This window comes from Mustela nivalis (genome assembly GCF_964662115.1).
Source record: "Mustela nivalis genome assembly, chromosome: 8".
NCBI classification, from domain to species: domain Eukaryota; kingdom Metazoa; phylum Chordata; class Mammalia; order Carnivora; family Mustelidae; genus Mustela; species Mustela nivalis.
Window position 1 is genome coordinate 135,479,753 of NC_139027.1, and position 27,995 is coordinate 135,507,747.

General features: G+C 44.7%; 1 protein-coding gene across 1 annotated transcript in view; it reads left to right on the forward strand.

The window, feature by feature from the left end:
• Positions 1-27,995, forward strand: part of TSHZ2 (teashirt zinc finger homeobox 2) — a 439,239-nt gene that overhangs the window by 158,470 nt on the left and 252,774 nt on the right. The window lies entirely within an intron of this gene.

The window sequence follows — 27,995 nt, forward strand, 5'->3', positions numbered from 1 at the left end:
CTGGAGTCCTCTGGTGCCGCCCGGCCCTCTTCAGCCTGGCAAACGTTGGGAGCCCAAGGCATCATTAGTATCCTTCCATCACTTCCTCATTAGTTCTTAGATAGTGTTTTAATGACAGCTTGAGAGGCTCCGCATCCTGACCTCCCTCTATTTATGATCCCCACCGTGTTAATGTGCACTTAATGAGAAATTCTTGTCTTGCTTGTAAATCCTGTAGCCGGCATTCAATTTATTGACAGATGTTTGCTTGGATCTCTTTAAAATTACTTCATAAATCTTCCAGGATAAAAGGCCTCAAGTTTGGTTATTAAGACAGGACCTTGTTGACAGTTTCATATTTAACTGTTTAGAACTCAACTGTCAGGGCTGCCATGGGGGGTGGGGCGCGGCGGAGGGGCCCGGGGCCCGAGCTCCAGGGGCCGAGGCTTCGGCACCCCCCGGGGCCCTCGGCGGTGAAGGGGGTCTCCGCTCCCTTGCAATCCCTTCAGTTACCTGCTCGGTGGCCTCCCGGTGCTTCGCACTCCCGCGGTGTGTCAGCGTGTCCGCGTGATGGAGTGCCTGGGCTGATGGGGCGAGGGGCTGAGCGAGCCACAGCGCCTCCGTCACCGGCGCGGGCGTGCAGGGGCTGGCGCCGAGGGGGCCCTTCCCACGGCAGCCGGTGGGCGCCAGCTGCACGCCGGGGTGCTCCAGCTTCGCCTCTGGACAGCAAGCAGTGCACGTGGCGGGAAGGGGGGCTGCTTGCAAGCCCTCTGTGGCCTTTTCAATGCCATTTTCCCCCCTTGCCAGTGGCGGAAAAGTCCCCTCTAAACGGCTTACGGGGAAAGAACAAAGCGTGGAAATCGGGTTAATGGACTCGTGTGATTGAACCGTACAGGAGGGCTTGGCCTCGGGGCTGGCTTGGTCCAGCGGAAAAAAATAACTCTGTTTTACACTCATTCTAGAGTTCGCCTTCCTCTCTATTAGCTTGAGCCTCAGAATTCCCGCAGTGGCTCCAGAAGCTCCGCGCGGCCTCTAGCTTCGGACCCGGGGGAAAAAAACACTGCACCTGCTTCTCTTCCAAATGCGCAGGGGGAAAAGGCTTGTCTCATTGGTCCTGACCGGGTCACATGACCGATCTTTAGCCAATCACTTGTGGTCAAGGGTAGGCTCTATTCTGATTGGCTGGGTCACAGGACGTGCCACGCCCAGAGCACCAGAAGGAAGCTGTAAGAGAGGGAGAGTCCGGGGTCATTGTGGGGGCGGCTCGTTACCTCAAGAAGGAGGAATAGAGCCTGGCGGCATTAAAACCAATTTCCAAAGGCCCGGATTCAGTTCATATCAACATCGTGCCTCGTCCCATTCTTTCATTTCACTCTGAAGGGTGGTTGCACGTTGGCAGCCTCTGTGCGCGGCCAGAGCTGTGACCTGCCCCGCTGGGGAAGGCGTTCCGAAGGTGAGAAACTGAGACAACCCTGGAGAGGCCGGTTCATCGAGAAGTTCTCTCAGCCCCGTCCCCAAGCCAGGAACAGTCACAGGGTGAAAAGGGGAGTGGCCTCCGCTTACTGCTGCCGCACGTCGGCGGTTTGCGTGTGACACGCTAACGAGCGTTCGGGCCGAAAATAGCGTGTTGTTTGCTGACTCGCCGGCGTTCCTGTCACATCGCGTTGCTTGACTGCTGTCGTTCCGCATTGGGTGGCGCTGCCTCCGTCGCGCGCTGACGTGACCCGCTGCTTTGCAACACTTCAGACAGGTGTTCGGGGCCTTTTCTCCCCAGTCCAATTTTTTGCACAAACGCTGTGGACCAGATGAGGCATCTGTGAATACGATTAGAATTGAAAACACATCCACCGTCTGAGCCAGAATTTATTAAGGGGCCTACGGGAAGGAAGGCCCGCGAAGCGTTTTACTCACAGCCCCTGACAGGCCTCGACAAGGGGCCGGCTCTTGAGCCCGGAAGCTTCCACACGTGCTGAAATCCGATATTCCCAGTTTCGTCTGTGGAAGCTTGTGAGAAATTGAGGGCGACCTTGATGGCTGATAGCGGGAGAGTGAACTTGGCCTTGATTTTCTGGGAGACCCACCGCCCGCGCCCCTGAGAGGCGGATTCTTCACGGAAATCACGGTAATAATCCTGATTCACATTTGCCTTGTAACGATCACGGTGGGTCCTGGGTAATGTTTGCTGCCGGCGACGGTTGCGATCATTTTATGTATTTTCATTCCTTTAATCCTACCGGGGCCCTGAAATAGGATTATTTCCTTTCCTACCAGTGAGGAAACTGAGGCACCGACACATTAAGTCACTTAACGCAGTGGCTCATAATTCACGGAGCTGAGGTTTGAACTCACGCAGTGCGGCCCTTTGAGCTGTGCTCCAAATGCGGTGCTGCGTTGCCCCTACTGAGGGTTACATGGAGAATCACACTGACAAAAGATTTGTGGTACTAAGTGGTAGCTGGTGTATAAAAGATGAGTTAAATATTACATATACAACATATATCACGTATAATCATATATATTACATAAATATTGTATATCACATATTATACATATATCGTATATCACATGGTATGTGTATACACACATATACTATATATATGTATAGAGAGAGAGAACTTTCTCCTCAAAGAGTTGAGTCAAGATACCATAATACAAGTCATAAGGGTTTTAAAAAGGTGAGAGAAGAAACAATAGCAAAGTTAAATTGTGTTAGGACAATAAAACGAAGTTGGGAGAGGTGTAATTTTATAGTAATGTTTGTGACCCACATTCAGGCCTGGGTATCCTGATCGACAAAGCCCAAAAGGGTAAGTGAAGAGCTCTGCCATTTGGAGCCTCCCAAGGTTCAAGCTGGCTCATGTCCGAGTCTCAAAACAAGAGTAAGAGGGATTTCTCCCGTTGTCCTCAGACCAGGATGTGGTGGAGACGGAGAGGTGTGAGTTTTCCCTTCTTTTGAAGGACAGGAGTCAGGAGCAGAAGAGCCCAAAAGAAAACCCTGGTGTTGATGCAGAAGTACCAGAGCAATTCTATATTCTTGAGCAAGGAATTTAGTGCCTAAGCATCTATTTTCTTATCTGTATAAATACGCTTTGTTTCCGTTCCCCTGCGATGAGGCCTGGAAACAGACACTTTCTCTGGTTGGTGATCCCAGGAGACACCGTGAGGGGAGTGGAGAAGGAAGAGAGGGAGGGGGAGGATATGAATAGAGCGAGTGATCCAGCACGTGACCGCTGTGGACAATTGGAATTCAATGCTGCGGGACGAGTGTAGAATGTACATCTCAGAGCTGTCCCAAATGAGGGGCAAAGGTGCTGGGGTAGTTTTCCACCAAAGCTCCATCTCCCCTGGCTTGACGGCTTCTTGCTGGGGCATTTCCATCCAGCATTTCTAGCTGGCCTGTGTGCGAGCCAGACACGCTCCCATGGCTGGCCAGGGGCCCTCAGCCAGAGAATCATGGGCATCAGCAGTCGGGATGCTGGGTAGGGAGAGGTTCTTGCCTAGGAGATGTGGACAGTGGGCCACCGACGCCTAGTGTGAGTCATAGTGGCATCTGCTTCCGAGGGCTGCCATAATGATCGAATGAGGTAATGCATATAAATCATTTGGATCGTGTCACCTTAAAAGTTGAGGAGTAGTTACTAGCCCACGAAACTCAAAAATCCAGGAGAAGATCGTGAATCTTCAAAAAAGGTAGATCTAAGAGCTGAAATATATCAGATGAGGCCGAGTGTGGGGAACAGGGGAGAAGAGCCCATGCAGAGGGGCCCAGGGCTGAGACCTGCCAGATGGCAAAGACCGTGTCATCCCTGTGGTCCCTTTCACATCTAGCATGCTAAGCAAATCAATTCTCAGATACCGAAAATGAACCCAAATAATCAATCCATGCCATGGCGGGGGTTCGGGTCGGGGAGGAATGAGTCAACGCGGTTCGGCATCATGTAGCTCAATCTGCCAGTTGTGTGATAGACGGTTTCATTTCTCCATGGACTGTTTTGGCATTGTGTAGACACAGCCTAAATTGGTGCCCGCACCTCCCACTAATCATGCTCTGAGAGGGAGAATGTGGCGTTATTGAGATCCCCAAGCAGCACTTTGGCGCACACACTATCTAACGATATCAAGAGATGAAGGAGGCCTTTGAAATGAGCTTTCGAGAGTGAGTAATGGCCTTCAGGATGTGGTGCAGGGATTGTCTTTGGAAACTGGTCTGTCTTGATGGATGATTGAAAAGCTGCTGTCTTTGGTATAGTTTTTGCGGTTTTATATTTGGGGATGTGTAATAAATAAATGTGTAATGGCTCTCAACATGATGCAAGACCAGGAGGTGGGGATGAGACAGAAAAGTCCTATAACAGCATAAAATTTGATTAGGATCCCCATTGATAGGCAAGGCAGTGTTGTGTGAACAAAGAATGGTCTGTCTTAAGTTGACCAAGATAGAATCCAATACAATGAAGAACAAATTCCACCAGCTGGTTTCTCGGGAGCCTGGGGTGGGGGGCACAGAGGATCGGTCCTCCCATTTTTAACATCCTTACGAAAGTAGTTTTAGTACCCGTCTCGGTACTGTAATGACAACCTAAATTGTTTATCTTGTAATTCTGCAGATTAAACAGAATTTATAAGGCACTTGTGGCACTCTTTCTAATGGATGAAAGTGCCTATCTCTCTTCTTAATTTATTGAGGTCTTTTCTTCCATTTTGTGCTAATGTTGGTTTTGTGCCGAATGTATTAATTACATGGTTTCTTAAAAAATTTTGATTCTTTGTGATCACAGTTCAGCTAAATGTGTGTGTGTGTGTGTGTGTGTGTGTGTGTAGGTGTGTGTGTGTTGTCTTCCATTGTAGTTCCCATTACTGGCTTACACGTGGATAAATCTGTCTGTGTCTCCCAAATTACCTTTGATCTCTGTTGGCAACAATGGGTGAGTGAGAGGCTTCGATACTATATATGGTGTCTAGAAACTGGGCTCTGCTTTCTTTTCATTCCATGTTTTATTGGATAGATCAAAGGATGTTTTTAATATCACTGTATAAGCGCTATTAGAACTGAGAAGATTTGCATGTTAACAGTTTTGTGTTTATCATCTACAAAGAAGGCATAAGACACAGGAGTTTAATTTTAGCCCTACCTTCTTCGATCCAATTTAGAACCTTAAATGATCACAAAGGTTTAATAATGTTTAATAAATGATAACTAATTAATTATCAAAACTTTAATAACATCATTTCGTGATATCACCAGAAAGGAGAAGAGGTTTTTGACGGTTGGTTACCATCTCGCTAGTTTTAACGTGATTTATCTGAAACTAAGGTTTCTTTCTTTCTTTCTTTCTTTCTTTTTTATCCTGCCTCTCAATATTTAGTTCTGTCATATGGATGCACAAGATTACACAAAATAGATGGTGGCTCCACAACTTACAAGATTTTGTTTTCGTTAGGCTGCTTACATTGTGTACTCACACAAACCCGATCAGTGCAAATGTCTCTTTGAGCAAGTCCCTGAATTCCTATAGCTTGCATTTTCTATGTCATATTATACAGCATTTAATTACTTACCCCAATTTCAATTGTCCCCCACAAATCCTATGAGTGTTATCTTTCTTTGGAGCCTGAATTTCAAACTTCTAGAACGGTGATTCTCAACCCGGGGCGGGGTTGGGGGGTGCAATTTTGTTTCCCAGGAGAGATTTGGCATTGTTTGGGGACATTTTTTATTGTCATGACTACTCGATTGGGGGGGGGGTTGTGTTAATGGTATTTGGTGGGTAGGGGACCCCGGGATGCCACTAAGCATCCTGCAGGGCTTAGGGCAACACCCACAAAGGAAATCATCAGACCCAAATGTCAGCAGTGCCCAGGTTGAGAGATTCTGCCTGCCTAGAAAGAATCTAGCCATTTGTTTCTGAGGTTTTCGGTTTGGATATAGTACAGACCTGATGCCCAGTGGGTGCTCAGATTCAATTTGTTGATGAGCTCATTCTCTGCCTTTTAAATCAAGTTGATCAAGTGACCGCAAGTGGATCAAAGTGCAGAGGTTTTGGGTTGAGTGCGCGATATATGGAAATCATCGGTGAGGGGAGGCAGAAGGGAGCATGATACAAAATAGGAAAAAAATAAGCATGAAGAAAAAGAAGCCACCTCCCGCTCTTTCCTGTGATTGCCATCAACATAAAAAGGCAAGGTTGTTAATCTTCAGGGGGCAATCTCTCTGTGGCGGGAATCCCTTGGGGGGCATTGGGAATTTTATTGCTTTTCGTTGGGGGCAGTGCAAAATGGGGTAATTTAGTCTTGACAAACAAATCTTGACTCACTTTTTTCTGAGGCTCCAGCAGGAAAATAGAATTCTCACAGAGCAGGGATCAACCTTTTCCTCCATAAATCACGAGAGTAGGTGAAAATTTGGCTAATATCCAGGGCACCACAAAGAAACAAACAATGCTAAAGCAATCTGTGGTTCCTTGTCTGCCAGCTTCTCCATGGATACATATCTCTTCTCCTTGTTTCCATCTCAGACTTTGTTTTTTCCCCCTAAGCTAAAACTTTCTCAGTCTCTTTCAGACTATCTCTTGGGCAGGGCCTTTGGAGCAGGACCCCGACAATGTCCTGGTCAGCTCTTTTAGGTTTTTTTTTTTTTTTTTTTTTTTAAAGTTGATTTCCTGTTCTGGTGAGCCATCCATCACTGACGTCCCCCGTCTGTGCTGCTTGTCTGTGACAGAATGAGAGGTGTCATTTATCACTGGGGCTTGCGGAAGCTGTGGGAAGAGGGATTGAAATTTTTTCTGGAAGGCCTCAGTGTCTACTGGCTGCCAGATCATTAAAAAAGGGGGCTTTCCAAAGAAAGCTGTGTGTGATGTGATTGCACTTACTGTCAGGGATAGGCTGAAAGAAAGGGGAACATCAAAAGGGAGCGAGAGAAAGAGGCAGAGGAAAAGAGAGAAGTTTCTGCCAGGGGCATTGAAAGTTCTTGAGCTGCGGATGCAGGGATTTGCTGTGGTTCGGTTTCAGTTTGTGCATGCTAAGTAAGTCCTTTAGAGATTTCCACAGCGCTCGTGGTGCCAGTGAGGAAACCGAAACAGGAAGCCTCTTTAATAGCCCTTCTTCACATCCCATATTATGTGGGGCGCGGAGACAGACTTTGTACTGTACGGGGGCATGACTTGCAGCACAATTGTTGAAGAGCTAAAGCAGGAAAACCTATCTGCACAAAAGCCGAGGATCCCAATAAATCACGAGGCAAAACTGAGACCCAGCGGCAGGGCCCCTCTTCTCCGAAGAGACATTCACAGCATCCTGTTTGCTTCAGTACCCGGAGAATGCCCGAGAAGATCCTCTTACGGCTCCTTTCCTCTGAGCATGAAGTCTGCCACCCGGTAGATCTCCAGGCATCAGGCAAGAGACTCTGCTTCTCATTTCTTTGCAGTGGGAGGGGCTTCTCCTTCCCCCTGCACTGTCAAAGCAGCAGAAATAAGTCGAAACTGACATGTTAGGCTGCCCAAATGCCAGTCCCTGGGCTAAGGGCTTACTTAACACACTCTCATGGTGATCCCATGAGAAGGGTGCTTCTGTTTGGGGAGCTGCCCCGGAAGCACAGAGAGGACAAGCGACTTGCCCAATGTTGCTTATTTCTTGGCAAAGCTGGGATTCTATTTTGATCCGGTTCCTTTGATTCCAGAGTCTAAGCCCTTAGCCTCTGATTGTGAGGGTGAGGGAGGCCCAGAGTGAGGAGGCCAGGTGATTCTTCAAGCCTTGTTAACTTGGGAAATTAGCAACTCAATGAGGACCAGAAGCAAGAGTCAGCAAACCAGGACAGTAGGTCGAACTCAGCCCATAGCCTGTTTTGTGGAGCCCTCAAACTAAGAATGAGTTTTACACCGTTTATACTGTCGAAAAGAAATTTGTGAAATTTTGTTTTCTTGCTTGTTAAATAAGCACCCGCAGAACATGGTCCATGTTGCCTCCTATCCCACAGATGCTAACGTATTTCCTGGCTAGTCCTCTACAGGAAATGTTTGCTGACCTCTGACCTAGGTCAAGTCATTTACAGAAAAAAAAAAAAGTAGAAGAAGAAGAGGAAGACAAAAGGGAGGGAGGCAGGGAGGAAAAGGACAAGAAGATTAGAAAAGGAAACAAAGGAAAAGAAAAGGATGTCTTTTACAAGCAAGTAGGAAAACTAAGATTCCTGGCAGCAGAAGTTCAAGGCCCCGGGCCACACTAGTCTGGGACCAGCTTATGTATACTCATGTGCAAAGGCTATCCTTTCAAAATAAGTTTCCCTTGACTGCTTTTTCACAAAGCCTGCTGCTTGGAGAGACAAATTAGCTATTAGGTAATCTAGTTAATTGACAAGTGACTTAACTAATTACCCTAACATGCTTATTAAATGTTACCTTTCCCATTCTCAACACATTGTTAGAGCATCAATTTATGTAAGGCCTTATCATATCACTCTCTCCTGACAGCACATTCCCTATTAAAACACAGGGAGCATGGGGTGTGCTTTTTCTATCATTATTTCTCTCCCTCTGTGGTTAGAGTTAAAAGAGAGAATTAGGAGCCCATCCCTACTCAGCCACGACGTCCAATTATACTGGCACGCGGTCCCTCGAATGGCTCAAGAATGGACAAAATAAAGAAATAATGGGTGTTATCAAGCCTCACCTAATGGGTAGAACAAAAGCTGAGGGGAAACTCAATTTGGCTCTTGACTACAGGCTTTCATCGCTGGGAAGGCTGGTGTCTTTATTCATACACATCCAGAAGACTGTGCCTCCTTTGGAGCGGATGTATTTTGAAATTCATAGTTTTCCGGATTTTAGAAAGAGAACATGATATGTATGCTATATATTTGATAGCATTCTCAGTGAGGTTGGGAATAGCATCTATACTTAAAAATATAAATAATTCTGCAGTGAAACATGAATATTACTAAGTGAGGTTTTTTTTGTGTTTTTTTTTTTTTTTTTTAGTTTCAAAATGTCTCAAAGCAGTTCAGGTCTGATTTCTCTGCTAACCAAATTATAATAAACTTTTGGTTTTGAGAGCTTCTAGGATTTTTGATTTGTATGAAAGGGATTGTGGACTAGCATAAATATTTTAATAATCTTATGGCTTTTCCAGTAACTATAGACTTCTAGTTATTTTATAAGCTTAATATTCAACATAGTTACACGTATGGAAAGAGCTGATGATTATCCTGCAGGGTAGTATGAGGTGAACCATGAGATATACATGGCTATGTAGCTACTTATTTTTTTTTTAAAGATTTTATTTATTTATTTGACAGACAGAGATCACAAGTAGGCAGAGAGGCAGGCAGAGAGAGAGAGGGAAGCAGGCCCCCCACTGAGCAGAGAGCCCGATGCGGGGCTCGATCCCAGGACCCTGGGATCATGACCTGAGCTGAAGGCAGAGGCTTTAACCCACTGAGCCACCCAGGCACCCCTATGTAGCTACTTATATTGAGATAAATCATATATCACAATGTAGATCATGATCTATCCTATATTTCATGACATACATAATGATACGAATGAACACCTGTTATAAAATACAATTCAATACCAGAAGGTTGGAACTAAACCAAAAACTCTTTTTTTTGTTTAAAATGGACCTAAAAAACAAAGGATGCTGCAAAAGCTGTGAAACATGGGTCTGATGTCGGCAAACTCCAGTTTCTGCTGGGGTCATGAAGATAGCATGTTCTAAGATCCTGAGATACCCCTTTCTTCACACAACATGTATGAAATTGGCATGCATCTTCCCATTTTGGTGTGCCATGTTATGACTGGCAACATTTTTTTTTTTTTAACTCTTTTCACGGTAAGAACCATAGCATCAAAAACATCATAAAGCCAAAAAAGAGAGAAGTAGGAGCCCATCCCTACTGCAGTTACAAGGTGAGCCAGGAGGCCCATGGTGACCTGGGGAGGGAGCTCACGCTCCATTTGTGGGGGACTCATTGGCCCTTCTACCCGGAACCCTAACCAGAACCAGGACCATGACGTGATGGTGGTTGTTGCACAGAAACACAGATGCAGGGTGGCCAATCCTCTGATCTTTAGAGAGAAGCTAGAAACCCAGAAATGTATTCTCACAATAGTGAGGGGGTGGCAATTAAGCTATCCCATATTAACCTTGCGCAGGCCAGACAAGACAAGTCTCCAGGCTAGACCTGCCCATGGTCTACCCAACACCTGGAAAGTTTTCGTCCATTGATTGGCCAAGATCACCTGCTGATATGTGATACAGTTGCCTGTTTGAATCCAGTATATTGGACTGGATGGTTTCCAATTTTATCTCACTTTTTGGAATGGGGGTGAAATGATCTGTAAAAAGCACAAAGCCTGAAATTGGGAAGCTACAATATCAAGGGGGATATGCCAGTAAACAGGTATTTGCAATGTTGTGTCATAATATACAGAACGATGTCTATGATACGGTGTCTTGCTACTCTGGCCCTGGGGACCCAGAGGACACTGGCCAAACTCAGTCCTGGAGAGGCAGGAAAGGCTGCTCGGACCAGGCATGCCAGTGCTGAGAGGGGAACAGGTGGAAGGGTGATGCGGGGAGCAGTAGACAAAGATGTTCCATGTAGAGCGAACAGCATGTGCGGGACAGTGAGAAAATGACCCTTTGTAGCTTAGGCAGAAAGGACTCCAGTGGAGAGTTTACCAGTCACCCGCAGAACAGTGGGAAGGCTGGAGAACCAAAGCTGGAAACAGGCTGATGCTGAGACACCCTGAGTCCAGAAAAGCAAGAATTGTAGACCAGTCTGTCTAGGTGCCACCACTGGACCAATGGTCCAAACATGTCTTCATGTTCTTGGCTTCTCTGCTCAGGATGCAGAATCCACGAAGGAGAACATCCAGTGGGTTCATCTGTAATGGTTATCCATTTCTGCATAAATTCCCTCCCAGAAAGAACGTAGTAGCTAAAAACACAGACCCCTTGTTTATTTAGCTCGTGGTCCTGCAGACAGGCAATTTAGGTAAGATTCACTGAGGCCTGGCTGCTCCTGCAAGGCTTTAGATGGGATGACTCAGCACTGCCCCCTAGAGTCTCTCTCACTCTACAGCAGGCTAGGCCAGGCTCGTCCCAGGATGGTGGCAGGGTTCAGAGAGCAAAAACCCAAAAGGCCTTTTGCGGGCTAGTCTCAGAACTACGCTATGGTTGCTTCTGTTGAGCAAAATCAGTCAAAAGGCCAGCCCATTCTCCAGCAAAGGAGATGTAAATCCTCTCGACAGAAGGTGCTCCCAAGTCAATGGCAAAAGTTGTATATACAGATGAGGCCAATTCACCATCAATCGGACCAGACCAGTTTGAGTCCCAGGCATGTCCCCAAGCTGGAAGAGGGCCGGTGACTCGAATCAGAGTCTTATGAGACTATATTTATAGGGGAATAAGAAGTTCCTCCAAAAGGAACTTTCAGTTCTGTGAGGAAAAGAAGTAAAATTTTTTAAGAGAATTGCTCCTCTGTGTGATTTGGTTCTTTTCTCATGAACAAAATTTTCTTTTAGTAGTAAAATTAAGATAAATTATAAAATCAGGCTTCTCAGCTTCCCTTGCTCTCCTGGGAATGTCAGAGACAGCCACGTGCCATGTACAACCACAGTTGTCGCCATCTTGTCCCCAGAGATCCAGTGTATGGCCCAGGGATCCTTGATTCAAATATCAGTTTCTGAAATATCCCACTTACCAATATTAGTTAATTAGTGGTTATTTTTCTAGACTACTCCCGTCTTCATTGACCTCTCCTTTCTTTGAAGCTCTGAATACACTGAAATCCAGAGGTGATTATGAGATCTGGGGTTGAGTCTGGCACGGGCACTTGCTTCATGTAGGAAATCACTTAACATCTCTAAACCTCAATTTTCTTATTTGCAAAATGGGTATAGGGACACAACTACCAGAAAACACAAGCAATAAATGAGACACTATATGCAGAGAACATAGTATCGAACCTGGCAAATAAGCATTCAACAACTATGTTTTGCTTTAATTATCGTTATCATTGTTGGTGCTCATTTGACTCCTCTACTCTCCCATTTTGGCATCTCACCCTTACCTTCTATACAAAAAATGCCTACCACCTAGATAGAAGTTGGAAAAAATTTTAGTTAATGTGTATTAGACTTTTGTTTCTCCTAAGATAGGTGTTTGAATCTGTATTGACTTTTTAAGGTTTGTCAGTGACTAAATAAAGGTTAATCTCTTTTTCTGGCAAATATTTACTGAGTGCTCACATGCGGACTACTTGGTGAGTTCACCTATGGTTCTGATTTGTAACTGGGTCCTCACCATCCCACTCAAAGTGGTCCATTCAGATAACTAGTGATGTGAAATATTATCATGTCTGTTGATGACCAGGCGGGAAACCTCTGACCTACTCCATTGGGTGACAGAGGGAGAAGGGTGGTGAGAAGGTCGGAGTGATTGTTAGGAACCCAAAAGAGACACTGCAGGAACCTGAGACGAGTGACAGAAGGGAGCCTTCCCTGCAGGGGAACAAGGAGAAAGCTGTTTCCAGAACCTGGCGAGGGTGTGGCCATAGGATAGGCCGTCTTCCTAGGAGCTGTCCCCCTTGGTACAATGACACAGGATTCATGGCCAACTGGAGGATTCATTAATCCTCCCACTTGCCCATTCCCTTTGGACAAACCCAAGGGGAAGCCAGAGGACAGAGTATCGAGAGGCCATAGGACCCCTGATCTCAGGTCAGCCTCCTCAGGCATTGGCCTGGGAAGGAAGGTCAGCACCAATGTGCAGGGCAAGCAAAAGATACCCAGGAAACAATTGAATATTGAGGAAAACCGCTTTATACTAGCTTCCCATTGTGGAAGGCTATCACTCTGATAATGAACTGAGCCCAAGAAAAACTGAGAAGGGCATTAAAATTCCAGTTCCCTGGGAATTCTGTACAGTTCCATTCATGAAAAATGAGTTAGCAGGTAGGAAGTGAATGTCCAGTTAGAGGTTATGTTGACCCCCGGAAGACAGCTAAGACCTAATCCTTTGGTTAATGAGAAAACAGTAAATCACAGGTTGTCTGGGTCACAAACAAGAGCCCACAAAATGATACTGACCCCAGATGCATTTCTAGTATTTTTCAAGACTTAAATTGGTGAGTTGACTTTTAATTAAATATTAGAAGTTTTTCTCTATGGCGCTGTCTGGCTTCTCTTCAAGTTAGGAAATCTGGTGCCATGAGTCCCATATTCTTGTGGAAATGTGTGCCCATAAATGGAGGTGTGAGTGTCCTACATGTCACCCCTCACCATCGGCAGACCTGTGTGTCCTTTGTCTTTGGCATTGTTCTTGTACTCTAAATTTTATGTAGTGTTTCCATATACTCATGGCCCCCTCGACAGCAAACCAACAAAAGCTAGTACAAAAGGGCCATGTGTTTTAAGCAAAACTGATGAAAACAGGTCTCCATGGAAGCCAAGAATCTTCCTACACTTACGTATGCGATATGATCGATAGTGTCTACATAGAAAGACTGTACCCTGGCAGGTCTCCAGGTTCTCCTACTGGCTTGGCTCATGCAGGCGCCTGGGTTTGCAGTTCCCACCTTAGGGACTGACCCCTTCCCATTTGAACCACACTTTCCAGAAGCAAAACACTTTTATGTACATCATCTCGCTTAAAGATCACGGCAACCTGCAGTGCAGGCAGAGCTGGGCTTACTGCCCTCGTTTAATTGAGGGAGAAGCTCAGACAAGTTCAGTGAGTTTCCCAAGGTTACCCAGTAAGCAAATGTCAAGACAAAAACCCAGGTCCTACCACATCAGATGCAAAATCTCCCAACTCCGAGGGATGCCCGAGGCTGGTGGAGCCCAGGAAGGAAAAGAATTGCTGGTTTGTCCTACATTTCGGGATGAAAGCGCAAATTCAGTGATTTCACATTGTGCTGAATGAATACTTATTTCCTGATTTTTTTTTTTCTGCCTATTCCACTTCTTCAATAGGTTATGTTCTAAAGGTGGTCAGAGATTCGGAGATAACATTCCCAGAGGTAGGGCAAAAATCAGAGCAGTTGAGATGATCTGAGTGTCCTCTGCTTCCAGGGACAGATGCCATCTTTTTACTTCTTTTTGCCTAGAGAAACGGAGAACCCCAAATCTTTGTGAGGCTGAGAAATGTTAGATGTCTTATGTGTACTGTTCTGATCACCTGTAACTCCTTGAGTCCCAGGTAAGCTTTGTTTCTGCAAGAGTTACAACCTCGGGGCCTACTTTAAGCCTGCACCCTTTGAACCCCCTCCCCAAATCTGCCTTTCCTCACTTTTCAGTACAGCTAGGATCCCACCCTCGACGACCTAAGAAGCTAATTTCCCTATTTATGCTCAAAATCCAATAATTCTAGGAGCAAAAAACTACACACACACACACACACACACACACACATTATTAGAGCTTAGATCTTTGTGGGTGTAAAGCATTCTGATTGTTTAAGGATTCTACCTTTTTCCGGTGTCTCCAGTGGGTTTGAAAAGAATTCCTTTCTTTTGCAGTTTTCTGGAAGTCTCTATAGATTCATTTCACTAAGCCTCTGTTGAACAAGACTGCCCCACCCCCAATACTGAGTTGGTATTTTTAAAGAAATTATCCTTATCCTGAACATTTCACCTGTGCTATGGGAAGCACGGGATGTATATTGATTGGTTTCTACCAATTGAAACTAGTATTATATATAATAATACATGTCAACATATTTATTCTGTCTTTGATAATGAGTCTGATTTGCTTCTGCTTTTAGAGAGAGGGAGAGATGAATGGATGATTCCTGACTGCTCCACATGCGTTCATGTACTTAACACACACATTCTGAACCTCTAGTACATGTCTGCAGGCATCGGGCTTATAGCAGGGAGGAATAAAAAGATTCCTACCCTCAAGGACCTTATATTCCGATGGGAAATGTGGGGAAGGAAGGCCAGGCCAGAATTAAGCGAATACCGTAGCAGATACTAAGATGCAAAGAGAAACTGATGAAATCCAGTGGGGGTTACGGAGTGTTGCTTTTGGATGGGGCGGTCGGGAAGTGAGGGTGTAACAAGGCCTGAACGGAGTGGTGATGTTTGAGGGATACCTGAGGTCCCATACAGAGGAAACAGCATGAGCCAAGGCCCTGTGGCTGCTGTGACCCTTTGGTGTCTGAGGCACAGAGGAGACCAGGGTGTCTGGAGCAGAGTCTGGAAGGGGAGAGTAGATGAGGTCGTGAGACGTCAGGATATGCCAAGCCTGTGGGCCTTTGGATTTCATTCTCGGGCAATGGATGGCACTAGAAGGTAGCGGGCAGGAGAGTAACGCTGTCTGACTAATATGCAAATGGATTGACTGTGGTGGTGAATGGACTGTGGCGAAGGGAAGGGGCCGGGAGGGGATGACAGGTGTGCTGGGGCTATTGCTACCGTCCAGGTGACACATGCCGGTGGCCTGGCCTGGGCTGACTGTGGCAGAGGCTGTGAAAGATGATTGGGTTGTGGGTGAATTTTGGAAGTTTGTGCCCACCGATGAGAGAACAGAATGCTAAGGAGGACATCAGTAACCACATATCTTTTCAGTAAGCCATTCTAGATGCTTCCAGAAAGTAATTACTATATTCACTCTATGAACACCCATTTCCCAAGAACTTACTACATTCCTGTCAATGTTGTCGGGCCATGGGAGTCTCTGGGTACAGCCACACCCTTGCCCTCAGATAGCTCCCGCCTCTGAAAGGACAAGCCGCTCCCCTCCAGGGGCCACGCCACCTACGAACACCACCACTGCTGCTCTCCTGGGTTTCCTGCAAATAGCTTTTTACATGGTCTCCCTGACCCTGGGCTCCTCCAGCCCACCCTCCACACAAGACCCAGAACAATCTTTTTTTAAACCTCAAAACATTTTATATGTTGACTCCCTCTTTTTTCCTTCAATACATTTTCTTTTTTTTTTTTTTAAAGATTTTATTTACTTATTTGACAGATAGAGACCACAAGCAGGCAGAGAGGCAGGCAGAGAGAGAGGAGAAAGCAGGCTCCCTGCCGAGCAGAGAGCCCGATGCGGGACTCGATCCCAAGACCCTGGGATCATGACCTGAGCTGAAAGCAGAGGCTTTAACCCACTGAGCCACCCAGGTGCCCCTACATTTTCTTTTTTTTTTTAATAAAAAGAAACTGTAGGGGAATCGCAAAGAGAAAATTAGCATGACTGACTATGGTTGGAAAGGAAACATAAAAACAGAAGTATGGTTAATCTTCACCAAGGTTACCGGGTTCTGGCTTACCCAGCTGTCGGCCTCTTGTCTTCACAACCATGTTTTGCTGAGTGGTTGTCCCCATTTTATATCTCAGTACACTGAGGCCCAGAAAGCCGAATTAATGAGCCAGAGCTCCCGGAGCAACCCGGGGCCTCATCTGTAGCACACAACTCGCCTGGGTTATGTGCCAGGCTGAGCCTGTATTTTGAACTTGTTTTTTCTTCCCCATCCTCAAAAGCAGGAACCAGCAAAGTATAGCCCATGGGCCACATCCAATCCGATGGCTCTTTTTGTAAATAAAGTTTTATTGGCCCCCGCCACCCTCATCTGTTCACACATTATCTGTGGCAGCTTTTGTGTCACAACAGAGGACTTGAATAGTTGCCTTAGAGACCATATGGTCCCCCAAGCCTTAAATATTTATCTTCAGGCCCTTTACAGAAAAGTTGGCCAACTGTTGTTCTGGAGAGGAAGAGAAGTAAATCAAAGGGAATCAGTTGTAGTTCATGGAACATACATAACATCTACCCTTCCTGTGACAACAACAAAGAGTCGAAGACAGTAAGTGGTTCTAAAAGAACGATTTGAAAACCAGAGTTAAAAAAACACTTACGTGGCTGAAGTCAATAATTTGCCTATTCAAAATAAGAATGGCTATTATGGCTTTCCTCTCACAGTCAGTACTGGAAATACATTTTTATACTCCTTTTTTAAAATTTAACAAACATTTATTAAACGGCTGCACAACATGACGCCCACCGTCGTGATAGCAGTAGCAGATCCCATGCTCAGCAAAATCCGACATGCTTCCTGCCGAACAGAGCTCATGCCCTGGTGATAGAGAGAGCTTTTAATCAATTAATGATAAGATTAAACCTGTGGAAAGAGCTGGATAGTTGAGGACATACTGTTCGTAAGAATACTTCATGGGAGCTTGACAAGTCAGGGAAGTCGAAGGAGGTTTTCCTGAGAATGAGATGTGTAAGGTAAGAACTAGAAGGTCGGTGGGTAACGAAGAGAAGGAAAGCCGTTATCCCCGAGGAGGGGCCAGCACATGCAAAGGCCCAGTGGTAGGAGGGAAGATGGTGGCACTAGGATGTTCAAAGCAAGGTGTTTGTGGGCCTGCAGAACAGTCAGCAGGAGGAGCATGGGTCTGACCGTTCTGGGCCCAGAAATTCAAGCAGTGTGGCTTCCTTAGGAGGACTTAGGAGAGGCTGTTTTATCATCATGGGTTCCGGAGTCAAAAACAAATTCCATACAGTTCTGCTGGGTGTAATCATTACTCATGCAAAATATCCCTGCTCTGTATCCTATAATCATCTCTGTTTTCAAATTTAGGCACTCACAATATTGCTGGAGCCATGCAAAGCATGAATAAGCATAGAATTTAAGGCAGACTTTCAGTTTACTCTTTCTAGACTCACCGTCCTGTAAACTACTTGTCTGGAAATGCTTCTCCCTCACTCACTGCAGTCCCATCTTCTTTAAATGCACTTCTTCTTATTCGCTCCTCCTAGTCTACTTCTTTGTGAGATGCCAGCAAGTCCAAGCAAAACTTCCCGATAATCTAAAAGCAGATCAACAAGAGAATCTAACTACAACAACAACAAAAAGCCATGGAAACATTAACAAATACCATCAGGCTTGTGGCTGAAGTGAGGAAAGAAAGGACAAAATCTATTTTTCAAGAAGATAGCTCTCCAAATTCATTCAACTTCTCTGATTGCAAACAGAAACTCACTGGTTATTTTCAGCAAAAAGAGGTCGTGGAAGGCTTGCTAATGAGGTGGTATTTGTTAGAAGAACTCAATACTGAGAAGGAACTAGCCAGACAAATACCTGAGGAAAGGGTGTTCTGTGCAGAGGCATAGCAGGTGCAAAGGTCCTAAGGGCTGACCAAGAAGGCATACCACAGGGGTGGAGAGAAGACCCGCAGATTGGAACACGGGGCATGTGCAGAAGAGCACCTGGTAACTGATCAAATAGGGCTTTGTAGGAGGTTTTTGCTTTGTTTTGTTTTGTTTTTGTTTTTTGAGATTTTATCCATTTATTTGAAAGAGAGAGAGAGAGAGAGAACCAACAGGGGAAAGGGCAGAGGGAGAAGCAGACTCCTCGCTGGGCAGGGAGCCCAACACAGGGCTCAATCCCAGGACCCCAGGATCATGACCTGAGCCAAGGGCAGCTGCTTTACCAACTGAGCCACCCAGGCGCCCCGGTGAAGGAGTTTTTGATTCCATTCCCTGTACTAGGAAGCCATTATAGGATTGGAAGCCGTTGAGTGATGTTTTTGGAGTTACAGTAAAGAAAGATCCCATTTTAATAAACATATTGTATGTCAGGCACTATACGCCCACCTGGGGTCATGTCCTTTCATCTTCACCACAAATCAATGAATAGGAACAATTACGATCCTTGTTCAGACGAGTACACTGAAGCTTGAAAGCCACAGGGCTTGTCGGGAGCAGCATGGAGAGTGCGCGGCCCAGCCAGGCCCCAGCTTGAGTCCCCACCTCTGGCTCCTCGCTCAAAACACTCCAGAGATGCTCATTGTGGTCCTGCTCCTTAAACACCCCCCCCACCTTTTTTTTTTTTTAACAACACTTTCAGTGTGTTTTGTCGGCTGCATTGTATATTCTGCTCGACTTCATAAATAAGAGAGATTTGCCTTGAAGTCATAACTGAAAAAAAAATTAATAATAGTAATGAACTTGTTTTTTCTGAAGGACTGCATGGACACCCAGCTCAAAAAAAATGTGGCTGTGGGTTGGGGGAGGACTGGCTACGGCAATATTTGGGGTTCAGCCATCCCATTTGTGAGAATCTGGAATGTTCTTTGGACAAAGGATCAAAGCCGAGCTTATTCCTCCCCGTGTTGAGCCAAGGCCCACTCGCCGCCTCTTTTTATCTTTGCTGGTAACTCTGCTTCAATTTCTCTGATGGTAAAGAGATGAGATCAGCCACTGGGGGATCGGTCGATGGAATCAGGTTTCAGTCATCAGAAAGTTACGTCAAGTGCTAAGCATGAGTTACCCTCCGCGGCCGGTGTCAGCCTGGGCCTGGGCTGCAGGGCCGTCAATCCTGGCTCCCTCGCCCTCGCTGGCGTTCAGATACAGGGTGCTCTGGGAATGTGGCAGGAGGCCGGAGGGAAGGGAGGAGCCGAGCTCCGGGAAGGCGGGGGTGTGGAGAAGGAGATTTAGATGCTGATGATCTTAGCCAGCAAGTTCTAACTACTAACCGCGGATGTCCGCTGATTACTTTCTCTTAAAAAAATAAAAAAGGGAATATAAGAAAGTTGATCTCAGACTTGGAAGTAGATTTAAAATGACCTTCATCAGTTACAAATTTCATGCTATCATCAGTTACAAATATCATTATTAACAGGGTTTCTATTTTCAATTAAATAACATTTATCGAGTCTTCCCATCATAGTGGAATTTTTTTTTTTAAAGCTCATTATTGGAAAACGGAAAATAAAACAGAAAGAAAGAATGCCTCCTTCATCTTACTCTTTAGGGAGAGAGATGTACAGAAGATCTGTTCCGCCTTCTGTCTGGATGCCTGTCTCCCTCTTTTAAATCTTGAAATAAATCTCTTTTATTGTTTCAAATGGTGTGGCTCTGTTGCATAGATGAGTTCTGTGATAAAGCTACCAGGGTGACCCCAGCGATCCCCACCTGTCAGGATCGCTGCCCCTGTAGGATCGCCTCCCCTGGTGAGTGTTGATGGACTTCCTGGTTCACCTGTAGTAACAGAACAAGGCATGTACCCCAGGACGTCCCTTTTAAGACCAGGCTATAGAAAGACTGTGGCTTCCACCTTAGCTGCTTCCCCATGTCCCCCCCTCCACCCCAAGCCCCTGATCCCTCCCTTTGAATCCCTCACACTGGAGGAAAGCCAGTTGCCAGGTTGTGTTCCATCCTGCAGAGAAGCCATCCTGCAGGGAAGGTGGTGAGGTTTCGAGCACCTTCCATAACCCACCAACAGTCATGTCCCAGAAACCACAGAGGTGAACTTAAAGGTGGACCTTCAGCCGCAGTTCTGAGAGGGTGACCATCCTGAGGCAATGTCTTGCCTGAAGATCCTTGAGATTCCGAGCCAGAGGCACTCAGCCAAGCCCCCTTGCATTCTCCTGAACCACAGGAACTGAGACAGGAGGTTCATTGTCATTAGCTGCTGAGTCTTGGAATAGCTTGTTACATAGCCATAGCTAACCAATAAAATGGAATAACACTTTGTAGTCTGCTGATTTCCCCATTTGATCCCACCTTAGGTATCTGACCAAGTTGCTACATTCTATTTGTAATCATCGTGTTGATGCAACATCAAATATAGGTACCATTGCTTATTTCATCGCTCCTGTATTCGAGAATGTTTATGTTGTTCCAAATTTGTCTGCCAGCATAAGCACCGCTGTGGTGAACATCTTTTTATGTGGAGCTTCTTCTGTGGATTTAGCCATGATCTTCAAACGGTCTGGGATTATCTCTAGGATTAGGAATCAGCCTCAATTACTGGATCGAAGGGAGAGAATATTTATTTTTCTCTGGATGCCCATTACACAACTTGTTCTCAGTTGGATAAACCAGTACACTACTATCAAATACTTGAAAAAATCTCCATTTCATTTCATCTCTTCTTTTATTTGATTATTGGTAATGTGATAGGCAAAGTGTGTCATTGTTTCACAGGTGTTAAAAGAAGAGATTGTTGCCCCAGTCAACCTCTCTTTGTAAGGAAACGGAACTTAGGGGAGGATTGAAATACTAAGATAAGCAACTAAATGTTCCGTGGAGGCAGTGCTGTCCAAGAGGACTTTTGTGATGTCAGAAGTATTCTTCCGGTGCACGGTCTGCTGCAGTAGCCACTTGGCTACTGAACACTTGAAGGGTGGCCAGTGTGACCAACAAGCTCAAAGTTCTAGTTTATTTAAATTTAAGTAGTCCCATGGGGTTAGTAAGTCCTCCCTTGAATAGCACAGTCTGAAAGGTCAAATGAAGGACTGCCCTTTCAAGTAGAAGGAAGAGGTTGACGTTTGGGACACTAAAGTTTTTACCTACTCAATTATGTCCTTGCTTCCCTCCTCATAGCCTTAAATATAACTTCTTAGGGGCTGACCTTTAAGTCAGAGTAACATTGTCTCCACATGGCCTTCAGCAAAATGAGCATATGTTGCCTGCATAAGGAGGACATGGCTCAGGAGACCTAGCATCCTCGATTTTGGGGAGGCAAGGGTCCATGACTGATGGTTCTGTAATCACTCCTTCTATTTAATTCTGGCTTCTCATTTCTTCCTAGTGGTCTCCAAAACAGTTAGATGTGTTGCAGAGATAGGATGGATAGTTGGATGGATGGTTGGAAGGTTGGGTGGATGGCCGGATGGATGGATGGATACAATTATAATAATAACACTCATAGTGTGCCTAGTAAGTGTCCGAATTTGAGCTCAAGGCTTTACCTGTAACATTTCATTCACATTCATTCAATCTCCATCATAGCCCGAAGGGGAAGGCACCATTCAATTTTTCCTCCCTAACAGATGAGGAGACTGAGGAAATGGTTAGCCAGCGGCACAGCCCATCCTTGAGCCACATCTGTCTGCCTTCAAGCCATGATCCTACAGCAGACCATGAAGCTGTGAAACCATGCATCATTTACACCTTGTCCTGTTGCGGTAGTGGCGGTAGGAATTTCTCTCCCTTAGGTAGCGACAGATGCTAGCGGGGAGAATGCTAGAAACAGCCAGGTACCCCAGCTCTCTCCAAAACTGGCTCTTTCACTTTTCATTGCTGACCAACCTCTAATGTGTCAGTGGTATACTAATGTGGTTAACTGTTTGCCTGGGGCAGAAAAATAAAGCTTCTGGCATGCAATTAAAACCTCGTCTTGCCCAATTGGGCAACTAATGGGATCAGCAAGAGAGGAGGTTGCCTAGTTAAGGCGCAGTTTGTATCTCAGCTCCATTTCATGGGGCAGGTGACATAGTGGCAGAGTGGCGTTGCCTGATGGTTCAATTGGAAACTTAATTAGGTCGCCCTCGAGCCACTCTTGACTGCCCATGTGTGTTCACACATGTGCTCACACACAACTGTGAGTGCAAAGACGTGCAGAGGCTCACAAACCCTGGGTCGCCCTCCGATTGGCCTGCACAGCCTCCCTACCATCTGCACTCTCACCCAGAAATGGAAATGCATTGTAAACATTCTAGTTTCAGACAGTGGCCTGGGTTTAGTGGTCAGTTCCCAAATCCGAGGACTTGTTCTGCCTGCAGTGAATAGTCAGAAATTAATACAAGGTGAGGGTTTGTCCCAAAGAGGGGGAGGAATAAAACCCAGGTATCTCAGCCCTTTGGGGACATGGCCAGGAGCTTAGAGTCCATGTCTAGCGGTCATTGGTCTTAGTTTTGTTATTAAAAGAAGTATTGGGATAGTTTTCTGTTAAAGAAGTTAGGTTTAGTTTAGTTTGTTCAAGAAATGTTCATTGAAAAGCAACTTTGTGTGAAACACACTCCAAGTGTGGTTTTTGTATCTGTTGAATAAGATGAATTCCCTGCCTGCATGCCACTTACATCAGGAGTGGGATAAAAACAATAGACAAGTAAATAAATGTGTGAATAAGATCATTTCAGATGGCGATAAGTATTATAAAGAAAATAAAGCCAGAAATGCAATAATGAATGACCAAGAATGGGGATAAGGAACATCAGGGACAATGGACAGAGAAAGGTGACATTTTATCTGAGGCCAGAATGCTGAGAAGAAATCAGTGATACAGAAACTCTGGAGGAAGACAGAAGAGCATTCAAACAGAAGAACAGCAAGTGCAAAGGTCCTGGCGTGAGAATGAGTTAGCTTTGTTCTTTCTGGACTAGAAAGATGGTGGCTGAAGCACAGTGAGTATAGAATAAGGTGGGAAGACATCAGATGAGAAGAGGTTAGAAGAGGCCGAGTCACATATGACTCTGCTGTCCATGGAGAGGGTTTTTATCACATGTTGGTACATACTTGCGTGCCCACTTACTGTGTTCAGGCACTGCACTGATCACTTTTTATGTATAGTTTCTGTTCTGATCTCCAAACAAACCATCTGAAGTGGACATTGTTTTCTCCATATGGGTGAAGAATGGCCCTCATCATGGTTAATATCCTGCCTAAAACCACACAGGTAGGAAGTAGGGAAATCAGGCCCCAAATATATTTGACCCCAAAGCTGTTTATTCCCAGTCAGCAGGCAGTATTGCTCATTAGACTTTGCAGTCAGACTTTGTGTCATGGCAGAGCACGCTAGGGAGTCATGGTTTTGACACGTGTGTGCAGGGGGCGGGGGAGACAAGGGGATTCTTGGTGTTTCTCAAATCATATCAATCGAATGGCATCTCAATTCATAATCCCTCAAATACTGCAATCCAGGGACACCTGGGTGGTGCAGTCGGTTAAGCATCCAACTCTTGGGTTTGACTCGGATGATGATCTTAGGGTCGTGAGATCGAGCCCCATGGGGCTCTGTGCTCAACACGGAGTCCGCTTTAGAGTCTCTCTCCTTCTCCCTCTGGCGACCCCCCCCCCACTCATGCACTCTCTCTCCCTCTCAAATAATGTTTAAAAAAATTGTTCTCTGTTGAGAGAGGAGCAAGAGAGGCAAGAAGGTGGCGGAGAGGTAGACATGGCAACATTCTATCAATGCACACTCTGACTCGAGAGTGTCACACCTCCCGAAAGGACGAAGAGGCAGATATAAAGTTATGACATTACAAGTGTGACTTTCGCCAGGACTGGTGACAGCAACACCAACTTTCGAATGAAGAAGACAAAGCTGAACGTGTGAATGATTGGTCCTTCCAGCTGTTTCTTTCTTCCCAGGTGACAAAAATGTCCCTAGAACATTTCTGTTTGTCTTCTGACGAAGTGACTGCCCTGGTCTGGCAGAGAATGGCGGACAGTGCTCTGAGCAGGCACGGGCAGTCTGATCTGTTTCACTGTGGATCGAGTTTGGCACCGGTGGGCCACTGGGTTTTTGGATATAATGGTCTGTGATTATTCCAGAAGGTACATCAAGCGTGCTTGGGATTAGTTTGTCAACCTTGGCGCTACTGACATTTTGGGCTACATAATTCTGTGCTCAGAGGGCTGTCCTGTGCCCTGCAGGATCTTTACCCTCTACCCCCTGGATGCAGTAGCACCCTATTCCCCCAAGTCTTGACAGCCAAAAATGTTTCCAAATATGGCCAAACTTCCCTCCAGGGGCAGGTGGGGTGGGGGGTGGGCATACCTGTCCTCCTACAGTTTCAGAAACACTGGCTAATTCACATAGTCTGGTTTACTGCAGATGGAGTCTATTCTGGGTTTAATTCCAAAATACTAAAAATACACTCAAATATACCAACGCTGAAACTAAAAATAGCATCTTTGGCTATTTAAAGACTTTGGCTTAGAAAAATATGGCGACATCGGAAAAATGGATTGAATTTGTATGAAATCCATGCCATGCTCCGAAAGATGTTTTTGTTTTCCTGTCTCCCTATATTAGTTAGGATAATTAATGCAAGCTACTCTAACAAACAACCCCCACTTCGCGGTGCTCGACACAGTACATATTTATTTTCTATGCGTATAATATCTGATGCTGGTCTCCTCCAGCAGAAGTATAGCAATACCATCTGGAACATCTGGATTTCTGGCTTCCAAAGCCACTCAAGAAGGTGTGGACCAGTCTCGGCAGTGATGTCTATCACTTCTGCCCAGTCTGGCCTGAAGCCAGACCACATGGCCCCAACTGAACTCCCAGGAAAACTGGGAAATGTAGTTTTTCTGTAGGAAGAGGAAAAGGAAACAGGATATGGCAAACATAGAGCATCATCTCTGCCAAAGTCCCAGATTTTTAGCTTATTGAATAGTGATCCAAATCCTATTTATTTGTTGTTTCTAGTGGTCTAAGTGCACAGTTTTCTCTAAATATGCCCCCAAATTAATTTTGCAAAGACTCCCCACTCCCCATTCATCCATTCTGATTTTAAAGTTCTATGAATGGGTTTAAGAATCTGTCATTTTTACTTGCCCCAGACAAGTATGATGGGTAGGCATCTTGGAATCACTGGTCTCAAATGTAAGTGGTCTTTTATCTTCATTTCCGCTGCCCTACCTTAAGGTAACAACTTGCACGTTGGTTGTCATATGCCTGGGTATTCTTCAAGACAAAAACTTGTTATGTAAGCTGATTTCAGATTTTCCTCATTTTCTGGTAAACTCAACAAGCTTTAAGACACCAGCTCCTGGCTTCTTGACATCCCTCGCCCCCGCTGCCAAGCTGCCACATTTCCTTGACCAATGCACCACACACTGCACAGAAATTTCTTGGGAAATACAAATCTGTCGGTTTGAGTCCTTTGGCTAAACTCACCAACTGTGTCCTAGTGCCCTGAGATCAGGTCCAGATGTTTTGTCATCTACCTAAAACATCTTTCTCTGGGTTCCTTTTCAAGGTGAGCTTGGCCCCTGGAACATAGTAGGCCTTTCGAAAAACCTGTTGGGTCAATGAGCTTGTAGGAAGCAGTAAGCTGTGCATGTGTGCAAATATAAACAGATCAATTAAAGGGGATTTAAAATGCCTTTTAAACATTATCAGTTTATATCTTCGTTCTTCACAATGTCAAGAACTCTCATCTTAAGAATAGTTTCTGTTTTCATGGGAATTTGCATATTAATAAATTCTGCACACGCACACATCCACATACACGCTTACATACAATGTACATTATACTTAATAAAGGTCTTTATACATACTGTTCTGTATCGATCATACAACACATACACATACTTAAATATATGTAGTGAATGTATATGTGTGAGCATGTATCTTTACGTATGCATGCCTTTTTTAAAAATCTTCATGCCACACTGAATGTAGAACAGATAATGAAAACTGAGACTTTGCAGAGGGAAACTGACTTGTGCAGAGTCACACAGAATTGGGTTTTGAACGGAGATCTCTCCAGCCCCAAAGCTGGGATCTTCGTCTTTCTATCACCCAGCCTTTCTAGAGCCATGCCGCTTCTAATTTCATGCTAACATTTATACTCTAAAAACAGTCACTATTTCTCATAAATAAGCGGATGTAGTCGGCGTCTAGGCTAGAAGCAGAAGACTGCAGCCCCGTACCTTCTGGAATGGGATTCCGAAGGGTCTGTGACCATCTCTTTGGATCCACTTGTGTATTTTCTAAGCAGGGGTTGCCCTCCACCTCCCCACCGCCCTGATGCCGACAGCATCCCTTCCCCCGAGCTGAGACTACCAGACATCACCAAATGTACCGCCATCTGAAAGCACTGATGTATACAGTGTTGAAAAGATTTCTAGTCAAATAATGGTGAGATTCATGCTAATGAAATAATTTCTGTAAATAAAAAGCATTGGTTTGGTATCCTGGAGGGGGATGACTCTGGACATCAGACTCTCCGGATGTGGGTGGGGGGTTGGGTCACATGTCTTGGCTCTGCTCTCACCAAGCCAAACACATCTCTCTCTGGCTTTCATTTCCCTAGTCTCAAATCCCGGTACCTTTCATGATGATTCTCTCAAAAAGAGAAGATAAAAAAAAAAAAAAAGTTAAAAAAACCACAGAGTTTCAAAATTACATGGCCTTAACGGTCTGTCCAGCTAATAGAATCCTGTGTCGCAGCTTAAATTTAGACATCGAGTTTCATCTCTTACTTAAATGTATCTGTGTGTTTTAATAGGAACATTCAGCTTTGCTTTTATTAATGCAAAAACATTAAGGCACCAGCCCTCGATCCGAAAGCCTTAAAGGGCTGTTTCCAACAGAACCTGTCATAAAATGTGCTCTCAAGCGTGTCCCCTTTAAGAGACTCCAGAATTAAATGTTCCCGTATGTGAATTTTATTTTGTACAGCACATTTGCTTTATGGCTACAATTAAGTTAGATGTGCCGATAACAATGTCTGTTTTCCATTTTAAATCGCACATTTCAGACAGTGTGCATTGTTTTATTATCTAATCCACATGCTTTTAATTGCAATTATGGTCCCTTATGAGTCCCCTGGGAGGGCATGATTGCAATTAAAAATGTAATTTAAATGTTAATTAATTACATTCATTTTCTAAACTGGGAAAATTTCATTTATTATTTTCATGTGTTGTGCACTTATCCTAAATGCATTACCTTCTAAATTTTTTTTTTCCTAAATTAAGTGTTATGTTTATAAAACAGGGTGTTTAATATCCTTTAAAATTTTTGTGAGGGTGTTTGTACAAATTATTACCTTAAATTAATTGATTCTAAGCTATATGTATGAGCTATATGTTCTATATATAATAAAAATAATTTTGTTGATTTTTCTCAGACTAAAATATGGCATCAAATATATGTTTTCCTCATTTATTTCCTGATAGACTTTGATATGGAGAGGAAAGTCTGTACTTTTTTTTTTATTACGTACATTATTTTTTTTTTTAAACAAAGGGAGAAAGGTATTGTTACTACAAATGATACAGATCATTAATATGAAAAGGGTTTTGTCTTCAGATGAAAATTGCAATCTAAGGAAGAAATTTATAGTTAGATTAATAAGTCATCCTGCCTCATGTGAATAAAGAAGAGGGATGAGAAAGGACCGCAAAAACAGGAAGCCTTAAAAACCACTGTAACTTGCCCGGAAAAAGAAAAATTTGTTGTTTGCGTAGCTCAGTTTCTCCGACTTTCAATTTTCTATCTTACTTTAACTAGAATAAGAGGGTAATTTTAGAAATGAAGAATTATAA